This window comes from Erinaceus europaeus, chromosome 10 (assembly GCF_950295315.1).
Source record: "Erinaceus europaeus chromosome 10, mEriEur2.1, whole genome shotgun sequence".
NCBI classification, from domain to species: domain Eukaryota; kingdom Metazoa; phylum Chordata; class Mammalia; order Eulipotyphla; family Erinaceidae; genus Erinaceus; species Erinaceus europaeus.
The window spans coordinates 117697458-117710147 of NC_080171.1; the positions used below are offsets into that span (position 1 = coordinate 117697458).

At 41.9% G+C, this 12690-nt stretch overlaps 1 non-coding gene across 1 annotated transcript; it reads right to left on the reverse strand.

Moving 5' to 3' along the window:
- Positions 1-12195: 12195 nt before the first annotated feature.
- Positions 12196-12331, reverse strand: LOC132541120 (small nucleolar RNA SNORA2/SNORA34 family). Its single transcript, XR_009552294.1, has one exon. It is a non-coding gene; the product is annotated as a small nucleolar RNA SNORA2/SNORA34 family (small nucleolar RNA).
- Between the last annotated feature and the right edge of the window lie 359 nt (positions 12332-12690).

The following is a 12690-nucleotide window of genomic DNA, read 5'->3' on the forward strand; positions in this document are numbered from 1 at the left end:
GGTAGGGTGGAGAAAGGAAGTACGTAGGATAAGGGGGCAGAGTGGAAAAAGAGCTCGAACCAGTGGGGATTAAACAGTGGAAAACAGGGTGTGACTAGGAGAGGGAGTGGAGCCAAAAAAAAGTTCGAACCAGTGGGGTTTAAACCAGTGCCCTGTAGGCAGGGCGGGTCTCAGGTAAAGCAGTGATTATGTAAATAGACCACAGTGTTAAGCAATGCAACAGAAGGGGTCTTAGAAGCAGAATTAGAAGCATACCAACAAGAGTTAATGAACCTCTCAAAGGTTTATAAACATAGACTGATATTAAACCTGGAAAGAAAGCAAAAGAAAATGGCAATGCTGCCTTCAAAGAATTGGCAGTCAGATTGGGGAGGCAGCTAGGTCAGCAAATGGTCACACTGTCAAAGTGGTGAGTACAACACTACAAATATGGCCTTCACCTGTGTTGCTGTAGAGCCGGGATCAGCATGGCTAGTCCAGGGAGGGGTCATTGTGCTAATAAGGTCTTTGATCTCTGATTCTCACTCTTTATGGAGCATCACAGGAATGACAAGTTAAAACACAGACTGTTTGGCTCCACCCCCAGAGTTTCTGGCGAGGCTCAGGGATTTGCATTTCTGATCAGGTCACAGAGGTGTTGAAGCTGGTATTTGGGAGTTTCCCTGTTTGAGGAACACTGGACCGAACAAAGAATGTGATGCTTGTTCTGGTTTTTGTAGGAGAAAGAAATGAGAGGGCCCTGCTTGGCTTATGAAACAGCAAGGATGAAGGCCCAGTTGAGGAGCTTTTAGGGTGCTGTAAATGACTCTGGGGACTGTGGAGAATATTTAGATAGGAGGCTAACCATTTTGGTTTACTAATGACTGGGAGGTTCCTCAGAATGGTACAGTAAAGCCAAGAATGTCTTGGGTAAATGGGGTGGTTGTTCACCTGGCAACAACATGGAAAAAAGCCAGATGAGTGGGCAGATGTACTGAGTCCTACCCAAGCCAGGAGGCTTTAGCTGGAAAGCCACAGATAGTCACTAAGGGACCCCCAGCAGAGGAGAAACATAATAAGGCCATGTTTTAAGAAACTCACTTCTAAAGTGACATGGCTGATGAATTAGAAGAGGTTGAAAACTGCTGTAGTGAATTTGGTGAGAGTGCATGACCCAAGACAAGGAATGGGATGTGAGGAGGAAAAGATGGAAAATATGCCAGTTGATAGACTACACTGGACTTGCTGAGCCACTGAAAATCCTGGCCTTGAAGACTGTGGGTTCATAGGTTAAGCTCTAGGTTCATAGACTTGCACTGTTTGGATTCTAAGTATAGGTAATGTATCACTTCACAGAGGAGGAGTCTGAGACGTAGAAAATTACGTGAATATTCAAGGGCAGGGTCTCCATTAGAGGAGAGAGGATGACAACTAGCTACTAAGCACATTTCTATTACATAGATGTCTTTCTATATGACTCCATATCCTATGTTTGCTACTGACATTACATATTTTTCCCTATATTTTCATAGCTGTTAGGTAGATACAGTGTCTAGGTAGTGAGAACTAAAAGAGAGAGTGGCAGAGAGACACTACTTTCAAAATCTTGATCAGAACATCTAGTCAGTGCCAGACTAGTTCTAAGAAAAGCATTTTGCTTCTTCGAAGAGAATGAACTCTTATGTTTCCTCTGTTGTCTTCTACTCCTAAGATACCCCTGGGTGTTTTCTCTAGTCTTTGTCCCTAGTGTCACATCAGCGAATCAGTGTGTGTACTTGGCCTCTGTCAGTCTTTGGGTGTACTCTAAAATGACTAATACTGTTTTCAAACAACTTTCTGTTGCTTAAGATTAATCCCTTCTCCATGTGCTTCCAAACGTAATCTTTATAAACTGTGTTTACCTAGTGGGAGTGTCTCAAGACTGCCTGAGGAGCGCCTTCTACTTAATTTTGTTGCTAATTGGAAATAAATCCCAAGTTTCAGCATGAGTCAGAGAGCTTAATAAGAGCTCAGTGCAATTTCTATGCTATTGCTGTGCAAACAGGGGCCATGCACTTTTTGTCTCTGTTCTAGGGCCAGCTGGTTTAAAAGGTGAAGTTCTTGGAAACGACTATGAGAGTAGCATAACCAGCTAGGATGTATTCACTTTCAGTGTTCAAAAGAAGACTAAACTAGCTGCTACCTAAGCAGACCTTTTCTACTGAGTCTTCAGTGTCTGCTGTTGCTTTAGTCCAGGCATACATCCTACAGTTGCAACAGGGGCAAGACAAGTGTGATACAAGTGACTATGTGAAGACTATCAAGTCAATCATTGGGATTTATCCATTGCTCCTTTCCACATGCATATCCTTCCTTTCTTCTCCTTTTATTTGCTCATTTAATCACCTTGTTGGAGAGAATGATGATTTAAGAGACTGCTGTTAGCACATATGCAGTTATGCATGTAACATACAGCACCCCTCAGGAACACACAACTACACATTTCAGTTGTCACAGTAAGCAAAAATGTCCCAGAATGTGTCTGTCCAAAGGGTCAAATATAGTGGCTATTTGTGGCCTTTAGTGTGGGTTTATGGTGGTTGTGGATGTTGGACCTAGCAGACTTTAGGAAGATCTTTTGTCACCACTTCCCAGTCTAGAAAATATAGTAGTCTGTCTGTTATGCTATATTCCTATGTTGTGTGTTCTTACACCAACCATGTGTAAGAAAAGATAACCAACCATTCCTTTAATCTTTAAGAGGTTAGGTGTGTCTCAGGGTTTGAGAGGAGAGGAACATGATTAAGCTATAAGGAGAGATGCAGCTGGGGCTCTAGCTGTGTGTTTTGTTGCCACATGTGTTTATAAATGTAAATTGTTAGACAGAACCACCTTATCAGCAGCTTAAGCTGGTGCTGCCTAAGTCTCTGCTTGTAAAGAGTGCTTTGCCCCCAACCATCATTTTCAAACCAAATTTACAAAAACAAAAGAGATCAGAGAAATCTCAAATGTAATGATCTGGGTAAGTGTCCCAGTTGAACATCACAGCACACTGGGGAACATCCTAGCCCAGTGTGAGGAGTTCTGCTAGAGTTCACAACAAGGAAACAAAAGATCAAAAGCAGCAGGGTATGGCGTGATCTGAACATGGAAATTTTGCCAAAATATATCATTTCAGGGCCATAAAGCTGAACCCAAGCTGCAGCTTTGCTTAGTTGTGAAATGCATACTGCCTTTAAAGTGTGCTGTCTTTTTCTGGGATGTTTATGAATTCTTAGCTTATATGTTCCTTTGCGGATGTACCACTCAAGAACAGATCCTTAACCTCTACTTTTAAAGCCCTTCCAAAAGACTAAAGACACAAGAATATTCCCTTTCAGTTTCTATGAAGCCAACATCATCCTGATACCAAAAACAGACAGGGACACATCAATAAAAAAAGAAAACTACAGGCCAACATCTCTGATAAACACAGATGCTAAAATATGGAACAAAATTCTAGCCAGCCAGATATAATAGCATACTAAAAAGATTGTTCATCATGACCAAGTAGGGTTTATCCCAGGGATACAAGGTTGGTTTAATATACGTAAATCAGTCAATAAAATCACATCAACAAAAGCAAGACCAAAAGCCACATGATTATATCAACAGATGCAGAGAAAGCCTTTGACGAAATCTAACATCTCTTCATGATTAAAACATTACAAAAAATGGGAACAGATGGAGAATTCCTTAATATAGCTGAGTCTATAAACCTATAGTCAACATCATACTCAATGGTGAAAAACTGGAAGCATTTCCCTGTCAGATCAGGTACTAGACAGAGCTGCCCACTATCACCATTACTATTCAACATAGTGTTGGAGGTTCTTGCCATAGCAATCAAGCAGGAGCAAGGAATTAAAAGGATACAAATTGGAAGAGAAGATGTCAAACTCTCCCTATTTGTAGATGATATGATAGTATACATAGAAAAAACCTAAAGAATCCAGCAGGAAGCTTTTGGAAATTACCAAAATTTCCAAAATTAACATCCAAAAGGCAGTAGCATTCCTTTATGCAAACACTAAATTAGAAGAAGAATATCCTATCCAACTCTTGAAGTGGCTGATACTGGTTGTGTTCTCATGACCCATGAAATTCTTTTACTTTGACCACTTTTTACTCTTCTATTTGATTGTTCAAAATCCAGGTTCCCTTGTACCTCACTCTTTCAACCTAATTCCTCCCTGGGAAAGATTACCCTACCCTTGATTTTGGTTTCTACAGAAGGTGTTTTCTCTTTTCTGGCTCCCTTGTCTCTAAGCATCAAGTCCCAGGGGCAGTCCTCCCCAAGCTGCCACACCCAGTCTTGGCATGCAACCTCACCCACTCCAACTCAGGTGCAGTGCCCCAGGCTTTGCTGTGTGGGAGGAAGACTAGACAGAGAGTGACAGAGAACTCATGGGCTGAAAAACTGGGAGTCCAGTTCTTGCTTCTTGAGTCAGGGCAAGCAGTCTTTGGATCCTGAACATAGATCATTGTCTCCGATCCTGGGGGAGCCTGGTAAACAATGATAAAAGATACAGAAGCATCTCTAAATGACCCAAAGAACTGACCATCATTGTCTGAGCCAAAATCATTCTATGAATTGGCATTTTGCTTCTCAGGCCAAATGCCTGTCCTGGCTGACTTTTTCTGAGAGAATGTTCCCATCACCTGATGCTTGTACTTTTAAATTTAATACTCATATACTTGTGTGTAAAGTTGTCATGGTTGTAGGTGTAGATCTGCTCATAGTGATCAACAGAGACTTAATAAATAAGTCAGGAGCAATGTCTGTCTGTCCCTCTGGGACTGAGTGCCTTTCCCCAAGCCATACACCTAGAGTACATGTGTAAGGCCTGATGTTTCTTTTTCCCCAAACCCAGGAAAACTATTAGCATTGTGTGTTTAGATTTCTTCTATAAATCCCCAAATCCTTTCCATTTGAGTGTAAGGATTTGCCTTGTATTTAGAACTAATGAATAAATTAATTCCAGTTGGTAGCTAACCTTGGAACTTTGATCTTGGCATTCTCTTTTGGGTTTATCAACTTATGGAATGACTTTACTCTGCCATGAAGACCTTAGATCTGCTGATAATTGTCTTTGAGTTAAACATAAGAAAACAGTTTAACTATACAGTTAGCCCACCGGGACACAATTCTATATACATATACATATACATATACATATACATATACATATACATATACATATACATATACATATACATATACATATACATATACATATACATATGTATATACATGCGCGTGCAGCCCTACTTTGCCAGTTTGAGGATTTGCTTTTCAGGGGTGCTCAAAGTGGTATCCAATTTTTGGTATGTGGGCTGGTCTCATGGAGAGAAAATGGCATTGTCTGTGTGGTGCCTGTGACTGAGATTTGGCTTTAAATTGCAAATTTCTTTTTTATTTATTTATTTATTTATTTTTTATTTAAGAAAGGATTAATTAACAAAACCATAGGGTAGGAGGGGTACAACTCCACACAATTCCCACCGCCCAATCTCCATATCCCACCCCCTCCCCCGATAGCTTTCCCATTCTCTATCCCTCTGGGAGCATGGACCCAGGGTCATTGAGGGTTGCAGAAGGCAGAAGGTCTGGCTTCTGTAATTGCTTCCTCGCTGAACATGGGCGTTGACTGGTCGGTCCATACTCCCAGTCTGCCTCTCTCTTTCCCTAGTAGGATGGGTCTCTGGGGAAGCTGAGCTCCAGGACACATTGGTGGTGTCTTCAATCCAGGGAAGTCTGGCCGGCATCCTGATGACACCTGGAACCTGGTGACTAAAAAGAGAGTTAACATACAAAGCCAAACAAATTGTTGAGCAATCATGGACCCAAAGCTTGGAAAAGTGGAAAAATTGCAAATTTCTATGTGGTTTACCTGCAAAAAAGACAACATTTGATCTAAGAGTTATTTGTTTGTTTATATTGCCATCAGGGTTATTGCTGAGGCTCAGTGCCAGCACTATGAACCCACCACTCCCAGCAGACAATTTTCCTTTTTCTTTTCTATTTTATTTGATAGGACAGAGAGAAATTGAGAGAGGAAGGAGAGATAGAGAGGAAGAGAGAAAGATAGACATTTGCAGACCTGCTTCACCACTCCAGAAGCTTCTCCCCTATGGGTGGGGATGGGACAGGGTGGGGTTAATCCTGGGTCCTTGCACATGGTAATGGGTGCACTCAACCTAGGAGATTTACTCTTGAAGATTTGAAGCAAATATTCAGAGGGGAACTGTAAATTTGATGTCTAGCTCTCTCCAGGGACTTCTCTAACTATTGGACCCTATTCACAACCATCTGGACTTTGTTTTCTCTTTTTGCAAGGAAAGGGAGTCACACCAGAATCAGTGTTTTCAAACTGCAGGCTACCAACCATTAGTGATTTGTGAAACTGATTTCATGAATAGGAACAGCCTTTTTAATAATAGGATAGGATAAAATACAAAATAGGGAGTCGGGCAGTAGTGCAGCAGGTTAAGCGCACGTGGCGCAAAGCGCAAGGACCGGCAAAGGGATCCAGGTTCGAGCCTCGGCTCCCCACCTGCAGGGGAAGTCGCTTCACAGGTGGTGAAGCAGGTCTGCAAGTGTCTGTCTTTCTCTTCCCCTCTCTGTCTTCCCCTCCTCTCTCGATTTCTCTCTGTCCTATCCAATAAGGATGACATCAACAACAATAACTACAACTACAAAACAACAAGGGCAACAAAAGGGAAAACAAATAATAATAAAAAAGATACAAAATAAATAAGTTATATGTAGTAAATGTGTAGATTACTCCAGGAAACATTCACTTTAATGATACCATTGTCTGAGTACTGTGTTTTGATATGACATGCAGTTCTTAATAAGGACATTGGTTAAAAGGAAAGGGTTTAAAATCAACCTTTGAGCTTAGTAGTGAACCCCAGATTTCCTTCTAGTTCTGATTCTATGTCCAATGATAGTTTAAGGCTTTAAGACAAGACCAGAATAATATTTAGGTCCCCCAAAATGCACACTGATAGAAGGAATGAGTTTTACTTTTTCTCATTAAAAACAAACAAAACTTCTGTTTTTTTTTTTTTTTACTATTTTATTTATTTATTTTGAATAAGAGACTTACACACAGAGGGAGACAGGAGCACTACTCGGCTCTGGTTTATGGCAGATGGTGGTGCTGGGGACTGAATATGGTGCCTTATAGCCTCAGGCATGAAAATCTTGTAGCATAACTATTATGCTGAGCCCTCAGCCATCTTCTGTCTTTTAAATTGCAAAGGAGTTCGGTACCCAGTAACTGACCCTAAGGAATAGACTGGTAAAGGTAAGACCTTACCCTGTATTGAAGCTGTAAAGTGAGAATATGCTACCCAAGTTCAAATAAAATAAATAGGTAAATGCTGGTGAAGATGCTCAAATAGACATGTTATTGCAGGATGAAGAGTTTGAATTCTATCTTGAAAGAGATAGGAGGTTTTGCAAAGTCAGGGAGAGGTGTCAGGAAATACATGTTAAGGGGCAGGGGGTGGGGGATGGAGTGGGGTGGGGTGGTGTACTGGGTTAAGTGCACATATTACAAAGTGCAAAGACACCTGCAAGGATCCCAGTTCGAACCCTTGGCTCCTCACCTGCAGGGGTATGCTTCACAAACAGTGAAGCAGGTCTGTAAGTGTCTGTCTGTCTTTCTCTCCCTTTCTATCTCTTCTCCCCTCTCAATTTCTCCTCATTCTATCCAATAAAATGGAAAATAAATGGTCACCAGGAGCAGTGGGTTGGTAGTACAGGCACTGAGGCCCAGCAGTAACCCTTGAGGTAAGAAAGAAAGAAAGAAAGAGAGAGAGAAAGAGAGAAATACATTAAGAAAGTGCCTTTGACTGCTGGGAAGAGAGAGAAATAGGGAGAAGCCATGCAGATGTAGAGACTGGGTAGCCTCCATGTTGCCACTCAAGCAGCAACAACAGAAGCATTTGCAGTAACAAGATTGGCCACTACTCTTTAATTCAAAGCTGTCAGAATCCAGACACTTCTTAGTTGGCCATGTGATGAGAGTCACGTTTGTCTGCAGTGGTTATCACTTGGACTCTTCTCCTTGGTATTCCTAGTGTTGCATCTTAGAAGAAGGGAAACCAACATCGATTGCTTTAGGCTAATTCAAACTGACTGGCATTGGCAGAGCAATGCTTTTGAGAGAAGTATGAGAATGCTGTTATATAACAATGGTTTAGAGAAGACACAAACGACATCTCCATTTACATTAGAGCAGGGATGCCACAGCCATGCAGAAGTACACATCAGGCCTGCAATGATTTGCCAGCCAGTCAGCTGAGCTGCTGGTGGAAGCTGCAAAGATAAGTCCCAAGGTCAAAATAGCCATTTGTACTTAAAATAATTGCTTTAGAACCATCTCCAAACTACATCTGAATGCCGCTGACTTCAAAGAACTTACTGCCGCTATATTTGATGAATAGGTATTTTAATATCTGCAAAGTCACAATTCTGTGAGGTACAATAATGTAGTGAATGTTATGGACATTTCCAAATGGGAGCTCTCTAAGGACCAGAGCCTACAAATTCATGTAAGTCACCTCTAAAACACACACACACACACACACACACACACACACACACACACACACACACACACACACACCATCATCATCATAAAAAGAAATCATATGGGCCAGGTGGTGGCACACCTGCTTAAGTGCACACACTACAGTGTGCAAGGACCCAGGTTCTAAACCCCAGTCCCCACCTACAGTGGGGAGAGCTTCACAAGTGGTGGATCAGGGCTGCAGGTGTCTCTCTGTCTCTCTTCTTTTCAGTCACCCCCTTCCCTCTCTATTTCTGGCTATCCCTATCCAATAAATAAATAAAGATAATAATAAATAAAAAGAGAAATCAGACTGGGAAAGAGTGAAAAAGTTGTGCATGGAATTTATATGGAAAATTTCCAGTTTTAGTCCTTACCACCAATAGCCAGAGTCAGGCAGTCTTATGTTCAGAGAGAGAAAGAGAATGAGAGATAGATAGGTAGATAGATAGATAGTCAGGTAGGTAAATAGATAGACACCTCCTTTAAAAAAATAATAATCAGAAAGACAAATGCAATGCAAGAAAGATACTATGCCTCTTAGTATCCAGCTTCTCTATAACCAGAGTCATCACTGGCTGATGCGGGACTAAAAAATTAATATTATTATTATTATTATTTTCAGATAGAGGGAAGACAAAAGGAAGGGAGAGAAGGAGAAAGACAATGAGAGAAGGAGGGTGGGAGGGTGCCAGGCAGTGGCACACCTGGCTAAGCTCTCACATTACAGTGCACAAGGACCCAGGTTCAAGCCCTTCATCCCCACCTGTAGGGGGAAGCTTCGTGAGTGGTGAAGCAGGGCTGCAGGTATCTCTCTGTCCCTCTTCTCCTCCTCTTTTCAATTTCTCTCTGTCTTTACTCAATAATAAATAAATAATATTAAAAGAGAGAGACCGCAGCATGAAAGCTTTCTTTTTAAAATATTTTAAATCTACTTTAATTTTATTAGTGACTTAATATTGATACAAAATTATAAGAGAACAGGCATAACTCTGCACCGTTCCCACCGCGAACGTTCTGTGTCCCCACTCCCTCCATTAGAAACTGCAGCAGTTCCCCCATGATCACAGATAAATGCTGACTTATTATTTCTGTAACTGTCTGTCTATATTTATCTACATTAACAAAGTTTTCTTCAGTGCAGTGGGGACTGGGTTCAGACCTGGATTGCTCACATGGAAAAGCAGCCCACTATCCTAGTGAGCTAATTTACCAGCCTCTAAGCCACTCTTAATTGAGAAAGAAAGCAGAGCACTGCGAACATGGGCAGAACCATGTCACCCAGAAAGGTGACAGCAAGAAGGTGAATAAGAAGCTCTGAATTCAGAAAGACCACGCAGACTGTCCTAGACTGTTTGGGGAACCTGCCCCTCTTAAGTTTTACAGACCACTTACGTGGAATCCTATCACCAGGAAAAGCTTTTGACAACGTTATCTTTTTTTTTTTAATTATATTTATTTTTTCCTTTTGTTTTTGTTACCCTTGTTTTCTTTATTGTTGTTGCAGTTATTGTTGTTGATGTCATCGTTGTTACATAGGACTAAGAGAAATGGAGAGAGGAGGGGAAGACAGAGAGGGGGAGAGAAAGACAGATACCTGCAGACCTGCTTCACCGCCTGTGAAGGGACTCCCCTGCAGGTGGGGAGCCGGGGGCTTGAACCGGGATCCTTATACCGGTTTTTGCACTTTGCATCGTGTGCACTTAACCTGCTGCACTACCTCCCGACTCCCTGACAATGCTATCTTAAGACAGAAATGAAGAAAAGATTTCTCAGCATTTTTTTAAAAAAAAATTAACCAGGAAGACAAATGCAATGCAAGATTCCCCGGAGCTGGACATGACCAAAAACTTTTCCATCTCATACTTGTATGTCTTCATTTGCAATGGCCTCCTTTTATGTGAGCCCAGGGGCAAAGGAGGGCCTACACAAATGTGATATGTGACATGTAGCCAAGATCATTAGACAAAGGTACGCTGCCCACTCAGCCTTGCCTTGCAGGCACAGGGATGAGAAATTATGTGAGGAATGTGATAGCACCAAGTCTGAACACAGAGGGGATGGGACCTTGGCACAGGCCTGCTCAGTCTTGATTTCAGCCTGCAGAGGAGCTGGAGGTTGGCACAGTTCTGCTTCACAGATGGGATTGCCAGGCTGCCTGTGGCTTTTCTTTCCTCTGTCTACATAACGATACGTTTTTTGGAGCACCTATGTACAGGGCTTGCCGTTTTGAATCTGTCTTGTCCACTGTAAGATAAGGAAGAACAGATGTGACTCAATGTCAAAGCATATGTGGGGATGAGATATTAATGAGAAGGAGCCATTTGAGTGTTCCACTAGCTTGATTCTCTTCTAGAGTTTAGGTCTGTTTTAGAAGGACGACTTAAAATACGTCTAAAGGAGAGGTGGAAATCTACCTTGTCTGAGGATCTTAATATGCTTGAAAAATAATAGTTTGTAAATGTTGAAGTCTTTTCGGGAGAAAAGGGATCAATTTATTATTTTTTTTATCATTCTAAATAGCAATGGGAATCAAAGTGTAACTTCAGTATACAGAGTGTTTTCATGACTCTAGGCAGTGAAGATATGGAACAGCCCAAAGGATGGTGTATCCAAAATCTTAGCCTGACACCCTAAACCAACTCCTGAGCTGTTGTAGATGGTCCCCCCCACCCCTAGGCAAAGAGTTGCTTTTGCTAACGCCTCGAGAGAGTACATTCCTCCTGTCACCAAGGAGTGGAGACTCTGGCAGAGGTGTACCCATGTTGGGAATGCTGTGGAGGTAATCTCATTAAGAGTAACATGAAAGGGGTTTAAATGCTCAGATGGTGATGACTAAGGTGTGAATGAGTGGGAGGTGTTTCTATTGACTAGAAAGACTTCATTGACTAGTGATTCTGGTTTTTCTTTTGCTCACTAAAAATGGTCACCCAGTTTTTCTTTTCTTTTTTTTTAATTTTTAAAATTTTATTTATTTTTACTTTGAATATTTATTTGTTGTCCTTGTTGTATTGTTGTAGTTATTATTGATGTCGTTGTTGGATAGGACAGAGAGAAATGGAGAGAGGAGGGGAAGATAGAAAGGGGGAGAGAAAGACAGACACCTGCAGACCTGCTTCACCGCCTGTGAAGTGACTCCCCTGCAGATGGGGAGCCGGGGGCTCGAACCGGGATCCTTACGCCGCTCTGCGCTACGTGCGCTTAACCTGCTTGCACTACCGCCCGACTCTCTTATTTTTACTATATTGAATAGAGACAGAAAGATTGAGAGGGAAAGGGGAGCAATAAAGGGGAAAGAGAGAGAGAGAGAGACCTGTAGAATTACTTCACTGCTCATGAAGCTTCCCACTTCAAGTGGGGGCCAAGGGCTTGAACCTGGGTCCCTGCATGGCAACATGTGTGATGTGCCACTTACTGCCCTCCCCCACCTACACATTTTCTTAGCATTCACCAGTTCTTATTTAAAATATGTTTTGGTAACAGGGAACTGAAACAAGTGACACTAAGTTCTTTTTTTTTTTTTTTTTTTTTACATCAGGGATCTCTGTATTTCAGGATCAGGATTTTAACTGACTATAGATAAGTATCAGTCCGTATCCTGCACCAGTCACTCAGCTGTTTCTTGCTAATGAATTGACCATTACATCTACAAAGTTCTAAAATGGCCAACAGACCATAGGAAGACTTTTTTTAGGCTCCTGCTTGAAACCAACAGCTTCAACGAACTGCTGGTCTTGATTCAGGGCCAAGAACACTAAGTTCTTATGTTCTAAGGCTTTGTCACCTGCACCAAGAAGATTGATCACTGCACATGGTTTTTAAACCTTTCTTGTTTCAAGCATTTTCAACTCTTGCTTGTATCCAAGGATGTGAGGGCGGTGAGTGGCTGAGACACGTTCCTGCCCAAGGAGTGTTCCATGTGGGAAGAAATGCTGCTCCACTCTGGCCATCTTAGACACAGCCATCTCAGTCACAGCCATCTCAGACACAGACATCTCAGACACAGCCATTTCAGTCACAGCCATCTCAGACACAGCCATCTCAGACACAGCCATCTCAGTCACAGCCATCTCAGACACAGACATCTCAGACACAGCCATCTCAGTCA